Here is a 9264-nt window from a genome sequence, read left to right as displayed (position 1 = left end):
GTTGTAAATTGTGAGTGTTTAGGCTTGACATAATCTTTTACATCCTAGTCAGAAGTGCACAGTCAATCTATATTTGCATCTAGCAACTTTTATATCTATCTCTCTTTTGGTTCTGTTTTTATTAGTTGTTTTTCTTCTTGCCTGTTTTGTCACATGGTCTGTCTCCATATCTGACCTGTAATTTTTTCACTATAGTCATTTTAAATGAAAACTTGTAGGGCTTTTTCAGCCAGAATGTTCATCTTCCAGTAATTCACTAAATGACCAACGCAGAGGGAAAGAGGAGAGGCACCTGCTATATGTTCTCTAGGCCTTTTAGAAGATATGGAGTTGTTTCTTTGGCCACATATGTGCAAATCTACAAGAAAGGGGATATTGTAGACATCAAGGGGATGGGCACTGTTCAGAAAGGAACACCCCACAAATGTTACCATGGCAAAACTGGAAGAGTCTAAAATATTACCCAGAACGCTGTTTGCATTGCTATAAACAAACAAGTTAAGGGGAAGATTCCTGCCAAGAGAATTTATGTATTGAGCATTCTAAACACTCAAAGAGCTGAGATAGCTTCCTGAAGCATGTGAAGGAAAATGACCAGGAAAAGAAGGAAGCCAGAGAGAAAGGTACTTGGGTTCAACTGAAGCGCCAGCCTCCTCCACCCAGAGAAGCACACTTTGTGAGGAAAAACAGGACAGGCGCCTGAGCTGCTCGAACATATCCCCTATGAACTCATGGCATGATAAGTATTAAAAAAAAAAAAAAAAAAAACCCCAAAATGAACTCATGGCATGATAAGTATTAAAAAAAAAAAAAAAAAAAGACCTCAAGACTGTAAAAATATAGAAATTTAAAAAAATAAATGGAAAGTTATAGGGATTATTTGAAGTTCTAGATGATGTTACTTTCCTCAAGAAAGGATTCATTTTGTTTTAGGCAAATAGGCTAAAGGCAGATCACCTTAATCTAATCAAGAACTTAACCCTTTCTAGATTGGTCCTCATTCTTTAGGAGGGTTGGTCTATTTCTGTTTCTCCCTTATTCTTAGAGTGTAGCCCAGTGGGAATCTCATCTGAAATCCTGGATTATATGTCAGATCTCTCTCTTTGGAAGGTCCTGAAGTCCAACTTTTGTTTCCATATTCTCAAAGGACTCCTGGAGACTTTGTTCAGTTTCTCACCTTCTCAGCCGCAGCTTGGAAACTAACAATGTCAATAGGCTGAATATTGGATTTTTCTCTCTTTATCACCCTTCTTTCTGGTTTCTCTGATCCTCTTTATGCCTCCCTCTCCAATATCTCAAAACAGATTCTGTGTGTGTGTGTGATTCTTGCTTCTTAGCTATTCTCAAAACAAAGATTGTTCTGTAACAAATTATGCTGCCATTTTTGATAGCATAACATCTTTGCTTTTGATTATTAGCATTTGCTTGATAATCATGATAAACTTATATACATTTTCTACCTTTCATTTAAGATTTAGGTGTATCTCATGTACTTGGTACAGAGTTAGGTTTTACTTTGTGACTCAATCTGAAAAGCTTTTTCTTTTAGTAAATCTTTTGTCTTTTCTTTTAAACCATATTTATAAATATGAACCTATGTCTTCCCTTAGCTCTGACTCTATTTTATGTTGTGTTTTCTGTTTTATGGTTTTTAAAAAGTCTTTCAGTAGGTAGTCTTTTTTTCTTTGCTTGTTATGTATATTTGTAATTATTAAAATACTTAATTTTTTACATTTTTTATTCTAGAGATTACTTTTACAACTTTACATCTTACTTTCAGCCTGGTATTTTAAAAACTGTGTCCATCATACTTCTATCACAATCAATATAGCATTATCCTGTTTCTTTTTCTTACCCTCCCCTCATTCCATCCAAAATTAGGCAATATTATCTTTTGTAGTATTTAATTTTATATAGTTAAATCGATTTATATTCTGATAGTTGATTTATTTCAGTATGTTTGAAATTAAGTCATTTGATCCCCACATTTACATGAAGTAAACTGCAAATATTCTCTAAGCCTTCCTTTAAATTGTGAGGCTTATGTGTAAATTGCGAAATCATGTTATATTTACATTTTCATCAGTTACTCTAATATCTACAGTTAATATATATCAAGAATTTAGAACAGTGGTTGTACAAAGGAAGTATTGTATAAATGTTTTCTATGTATTTTGGTTGTAGTTAAGCATTTATATATAGTATTCACATAGTCCATTTGCTGTAGTTTCTTTATTCATCACTCAGTGGGCTGAACTTCATTCTCTGAGTTTTCTCAGAAAAGCTCAAGGGAATCTTTGCATGTAAATTATTGTATAGTATTTTACAACTTGAAGGATAGTTTGGCTAGATGTGACATCCTTGGGTTGACTTTTTTTAGTCAAATTTTTTAGATGTCATTCAACTGAATGACATTGAATGTTGCAGCAGGGGAATGTGGGCCAGTCTGATGCTCTTCTTACTATAGGTGATTTTTATTTCTTTTACTTTGGTAGAGTCTTGAAAAGGGATCCTTTATCTTTCAAGTCCAATAATGTCTTAGTATTGACTATTCTGGATCATTTTTCACATGCATTGCATATTTTTTAATATTTAGACTCAAGTATTTTTTATTTCTTAAAAAAGTCTTGAATTATAATTGTAATCATGGGGTTTCTTCTTAAATTTTAGTTTTCTTTACTGAGGACTCCAATTATAAATGGGTTGGATCTCTTTGCCTTCTCTTTATCAAGATTCTTCTAATCCTTTTTCTTCTCATTTTCCTTTCATTTATGTAGTTCCACCTCACTGCCTCTTTGTAATATATAAATAAAATTAAAATCCATGTTAAGATAGCAAATGTTCTATAATGTTTTAAATTTTAAATTTTGTAGTCATGGTTATGACTGAAATTACTATATTTGCAAAATGAAATATATGTTGTTCTCCACTCAAGTCCTGATGGAATCAAACCTGTGCAACCTGAAGAATGTCAAAAGAACACTACATTTGGTAAGTATAAATAAGAATAAACAGTGACATTTCATTTCACTTAAATTATAATATGTATATTCAAGAAGTAAAAAGGAAGCTTATTAATTTATCATTTCCAACTCATGTAATTTTCAGTCTATTTATAGAGCTCCAGATATGTGAAATGAAGAGGAACTACCTATAACAGTTTCTTCATTTCATAGGAAAAAATCTGATATTTAAAGATCAGGTGACCTTTTCAAGACTTTATCAAAGAAAAATCTAAGCTCTCATAGTTTTTTAATATTGAACACACACACACACACACACACACACACTCACCTAATGTTGTTTCAACATAGCCATTATGGCTTTAAAGGCCTACTCCAGGTACTCATTTTCAATTTCTACTAATAGATTATAAGCCAAATAAAATTGTGATACTGACTGGTTTGATCACTAACATAGGCAATAACTTCACTTAGAAAAAAATATTCTGTACCAGCATGTCTCAGGCACCAAAACAAATATTGAAGAAACTCTTCAGCAGAAGGTTGAAACCTACTGCCACAAAGCTCTTCCCTTATGTGTAAAAGAAGAAGAACCATCCTTAGCATTATTGTTATATACAAAACAACTTATTCAGTATATGGCACACTGTAGATCCATAATATAGGATCATTATTATAAATTTACAGATTCAGAGACCAAGTCTCAGAGATGATAAGTGAAATTTCTTAAGACTAGCTAGTAGGATGCCGAACTATTCAGCTCCATTCATTTTAACTCTCTCTGAAATTTTTCTTTACATTTATATTTCCCAGCACATTTGTCCCAGCTCTAGCTTTCCAAACAATAAAAAATAAATATAATCTCTCCAACATAACAGTTTAAAATATTTGAAGGTAGTTACCATATATAGCAAGTCTTTCCTTCCTTAAGTTAAATATTCTTTTTCTGGTAGTTCATCTTTAATATGACTCATGGCTGATTTTAGAGTCCACTCATCAATCTGATCATTTTTCTGAACATGTTCCCATTTGTCCATGCCCCCTTCTAAAATGTAACATCTAGAAATTATCAAAACACTCCAGTTGTGTTGTCAGGGCCAAGTAAAAAGTACACCATTTAGAGATCTAACTATTAACTGAGAATAATGAGGAATTGCTGTATCTTGGCTGAACTCAAGTACCAGGAAGAGAAAAAAAAAAAAAAACTTAGAAAAAATATCTCCTTTCAGTTGGGTCATAATATTCTGCTTCTGACAGAAAGTGGTCCAAAATAACCACCGCCTTTACTGAATTCTGAAGATATAAATATGTTGGTTATTCTGCAAAAAGGCACCAATGCTGAACCCAGGAAGTTCACGGGACAGTCACTGTGAACAGCTGTTTTTCTTGAATTTACAAACAAACCTGTTACTTCTACCAGGATAGGGGGATATCTGCTGCATGCCTCCTATATGTTAAGCACAAGTTACTCTTTTTAATCCTAACCACACACCTAAGAGTTATAGATTATTGTGTCCATTTTATATATGCCGAACTGAGGGATGGTACAATATTGTAGCCTTCATTTATTTATCTTCACAGTGGAGACTGGAGACTTGTGCATATTCATGCAGCTAGTAAGGTGCAGAGCCCAAATTCTACCTTTAGTCGGAGGGACTGTCCAAGAGTCCATGTGTTTTCCTTATCAAGTTACCTCACAAGATGTGGTAGGCAGCCTCTAAAATACTCCCCAATGGTTCTCTGCCTCCTGATATTTTTTTCCTTGTGTAATTTCCTCCTCTTGGGTGTGGGCTAGGCCTAGTGATGCCCTTGAAATGAATAGAAATTGGAAAGAGTGATGTAATGTGACTTCCAAAATTAGGTAACAAAGAGACAGTGTCTTCCATCTGGATTACTCCTTCTCTTGCCCTTTTACTCACTCATTCTGAAGAAAGTCGGCTTCCTCTGGTGAGGGGCCCTGTAGAAAGGCTCACATGGCAAAAAGCTGATGTCTTAACCAGAGCCAGCAAGAACCTGAGACCAGCCAAAAGCCATATGAGTTGAATGCACATTCTCCCTCAGGGGAGCCTTGAAATGACTATAGTCCCAGCCAACACTTTGATTGTATCCTTTGAGGGAGGTGGAGTCAGCGATACCAAACTAAGCTATATCTTGATTCCTGACTCATTAGAACTATGAGATAATAAATACATTATTTTAAAACTACTAAGTTTTGGGGTAATTTGTTATACAGCAATAGGTAACTAATACACTCTACTAAAGCAAAGAGCTGTGGGAAAGAAGCAGAATTGCATGAAATCACCTACACATGTGTCTTTCATCCACCAGACACAAAATGTGCTCTAAACCTTGTCCCAACTCTGTGCTTATTTCACAGCTGCAATAACCACCTTCCTAATGTTGTTGAGTCTCACTCTATACATATACAGAATTGTGCTGGTTCCAGAACTTTTTTTTCCCTTAAACATGGTTGAGATTGTTAACAAACATGGCTGTTAACATGTAAATATGTCTCATCTAACTAACAATGAATCTTTTTATGCCTGTTTTATAGGAGACAAACTGAGGCTAGATTGCAAGGCTGTGTCATGCCTTTATTCACCAATGTATTGGAATTATGGGGTTTTTTTAATGGTGTTTTTTTTTTTGAAGACTGTTGTCATGACTTTTATTCACCAATGTACTTACAGTTCAGCTCATATGGCAGACACAAATGAGTACTTAGAATACTATCTTACTGGTAACTTAATTGTGTTTAGTATTAAAATTAATAAATATGAACCACAATCCAATTGTACCTTTCCTGTTCTCTTTGCCTCTAGGAAGCAATGCTGTAAGAAACTGACACATTCAGTTTAGCCAAAAGATCCTTGGCATAGTGTTCCAAACTGGAGGTTCCCTCCCAACTTTCACATACTAATATGTAGTCCTCATGTAGTTCCTATAACTCTTATGGAGAATAAACAACAAAGGAGAAAATTAACAATAGACTAAATTTAGAATTTAATTAAAACTTAAGAATATGTTATAATTAACAACAGAGGTAAATATTTTGAGCAAGCAAATGTGTGTGCTAGTTGAAATCTCATTATTTAGAAAATGATTCATTGTCATGTATAAGATGTTAACAGTTTCTGCATGAATGTTAAAAGATACATAAAAATTGAGAAAATTTTGACTAAGAATAACTTCTTCAAGGGAATGTAAAGCTAACATAATTCCAAAATACCAGCAAAATTTAGAGAAGTTATTTTTATTTTTGAAGAACAATGATGAGCATTATAAACAAGCATGTTCTCCATTTACACAAACAGTTCTAGTCTTTTCTTACTGAGGTCCATAGTGCTATTTGTCTCCCAATATCTATGTTCTCTTTATTCCTTAGAGTGTCAATTTTTTACTGGCCCATGGTTATTTGAAGAAATGGTTACATTTCTCAGTCTTTTTTGCGACTAGGTGTGATCCTCAGTTCTGGTCAATTGGTTATGAGAAAAAAAGTCTGAACAACTGCTAGGGAATGTCCTTATAGAAAAAGGGTGTTCTCACCTTCATCTCTTACTCCTCCTTTCTGATATAAAAGGTGGAGTTCCAAGAACCATCTTTTTTTCCCCCTAAATCAAGTCCACTTATTTGAAACTCTTTCTATTTCACCCAAGAACGATCTTGGAACATGAGTTAAACTTTTCAGTTATTAGGGCTCTGTATTCCTGGTTTGGTGGAACCCCCAAAATGTAAATAATATATCTTTTATTGCCATCATATCCAACCCCAACCTCTCTCCAGTGTACCTTGATGGTGAACCATTCCCAGGGAAAGTTACCTCTAATTTTCCACTTCCATCTTCTGCAACACACTTCAAAACTGCTTTCCTAGAGGCCTATAAGATAATGAGTAACCAAACTACCCATTTACTGGGTGGGTCTGAATTAAGAAATACTCTTTTCAAATCATCTGGGCACATGATTTCTATATTCTAATCAAGGATTTGAACACGATGGCCTGGGAAAAACTCTCTAATATGTGAAAAGAAAAAAAAAACTTTAAAAATATATAATTGATGGCTTCTTTGGGTAAACCATCTGAACTAAAGTTTAGTCAGACTCTTCAGCACTAAGATGAAAGTTTTCTTTTTAGTGGTATTCAACTTGGGAAAGATGAGCGTGATTTTCCAGGGGCTTTTTTAGGCTTTTAAACAGTAATAGTTTATAATACAGTGCAAAAACAGAGATAACTAAGTAATAGTTTTAGTCTAACTTTGCTGGAAGTTTCTCCCAGAACTTCTAAGTGTTCTTCAAAAATCCACACTGTTTTCCTTTCCCAATATCTAAAGATTATATGTTGATGGTTCTGTTTATCAAGCTTAAATTGTCTTTAATATCTTTTCTATAAATCTCTTGTTTTATACTTAACTTCTCTTTTCATAAAATTGGACTTGGATTTGTTCTTATTCTTTTTCTCTATTTTTTCAAGTATCTAGAAATTATATAACAGCCCCATCCCAGGCAGCAAATTCATCTGTCCTCTGATAGAGATTGTGGCACTGTATATGGGACTACTGAGCTAGTCTCTGTGTCTCCTGATATTATTCATCATAGAGTTTTGTGCCAGTTTTCGTCTCCTTGGCCTTTTCAGTTTACATTCCTCATTCAAAGAGATGCCAAAAAACTAGCAAGGAAGCATTTATTAACTTAGACAGTGAGGCATTACAGAAATGAAGGCACTGGATGGATGAGTATTTATCTTTACTAGGCTCCAGCAGCAAGGCTTGTTCAGATGCCGGAAATTTCTTGGTTTGGTGTTCACACTACTTTCTTCCTCCTTTAGTGTGCTGAGATCCTCAGAGAACTAAAAGAAAGACTATGAATGTATTGTACACATGGAACCATTTCTGGGAACAAATAAGTGGAAACAAAGCCATGCATTTTTAAAATAAAATCATGACACAAATCTACGAAAGGAAGAAAATGCATTCTTGAATGTTTAGTAAATCAAAACACAAGGTTTACTAAGATGCTTTGGGCTTAATTTCTTACCACAAGTTGAGAACTGTATAAAAAAATTGCTTCAAATGGCTTCTGTAGCAGGGATGGAAGCAGAGCAGCAGTGTTAATGTTTTGTGGTTTTGGTGGGCTTCCATGGCTCAGCTTCTACTGATCCTTGTCTGACTGAGAAGCCAGAAGTCCCTTCTCATTGATCCAGTAAGTCTGACACTGTCAAAAACTTCTTCCTGGTTAGCGTTGAGAACAAAGCCATTTTTTTAAATTAGACAATGCAAATCTGTGTATCTTTAGAAATACTGAGGCTTCTTCAAGTGAGAAACAAAAGCTTCCTGGACTTTGAGAAGATCTTTGACATCATCTCTGCTTTTCTAGTCTAAGCACACTGGCTGCCTGGAAAGCAAAGGTTAAGCCGCTCTGAGAAGGAAATACATGGAGTCGGGTGAAGAATGCTGTTGTATTCCCCTCTGACTTCTTGTATATCTCCTGATACCACTATGTTTGATTTTTTAAAATGCTTTGGTTGGTAATTTTGGGAATTTTTTTTTTTTTTTTGCAATGCTTATTCTAGATCTCATTTCCGTAATCAGGTAATTTGCAGAACTTGTATAGTTTGGCCTCAGGGAACTTGAGGGAAAATATTTTTAATTGGTACTGGGAGAAACTTCTGGCATAAGATTTCTTTAGTGTCAAAATCGAAGTATTTCCCAGGAACTTGCAACTAGATTAAAAGCTGATGGAAGACAAGGGCTGAGTCTAATATATTTTTATGTTACCCAAAATACTTAGTCTGTGCCTGGGTATGTTAGTTACTCATGAAATATGAGTCATTTATGAGGAAATTTATTGGTATCAGATTACAAGCAGAGTTTTTTGAAAGGGTACATTTAAAAATTGCTTATTACTTGAACATTCCTACTCAGAATTAGTTTATCATTTATTCATTCATTCGTGCATACAACAAAAACATACTCACTTCCTCTGATGTAAAAACAAAATTTTTAAAAAGTGTATTAATTTAAAGAAGGGCAGTTTAAAGAAGACATAGCCTCACCCCACAGAGTTTTTAATTCAATTAAAAGGTAATCATTTAGGAGGGAAAAAAAGAAATATACAAATACTATAGAAAGCAAGGGATCTATCAAAAATGCTACTGGAAAAGACAACAAAATAGTTACAATTTTCCTACATCTACATGATATTAGAACTGTAAGTGCATCCCACCTGCATGTTCTAAAATATTGGTAATTGGAATCAAATTTCTAAATTGAGCTGATTAGTTTTGCTTTTGGCCTGATTTAGAT

At 34.3% G+C, this 9264-nt stretch overlaps 1 pseudogene; it reads left to right on the top strand.

The window, feature by feature from the left end:
* Positions 1-260: 260 nt before the first annotated feature.
* On the top strand, positions 261-740 carry LOC103663518 (annotated as a pseudogene).
* The last annotated feature ends 8524 nt before the right edge of the window (positions 741-9264 follow it).

This window comes from Ursus maritimus, unplaced genomic scaffold, assembly GCF_017311325.1.
Source record: "Ursus maritimus isolate PB19 unplaced genomic scaffold, ASM1731132v1 scaffold_13, whole genome shotgun sequence".
NCBI classification, from domain to species: Eukaryota; Metazoa; Chordata; class Mammalia; order Carnivora; family Ursidae; genus Ursus; species Ursus maritimus.
Note: the sequence above shows the minus strand (reverse complement) of the source record. Positions and strands in the feature narration are given on the sequence as shown.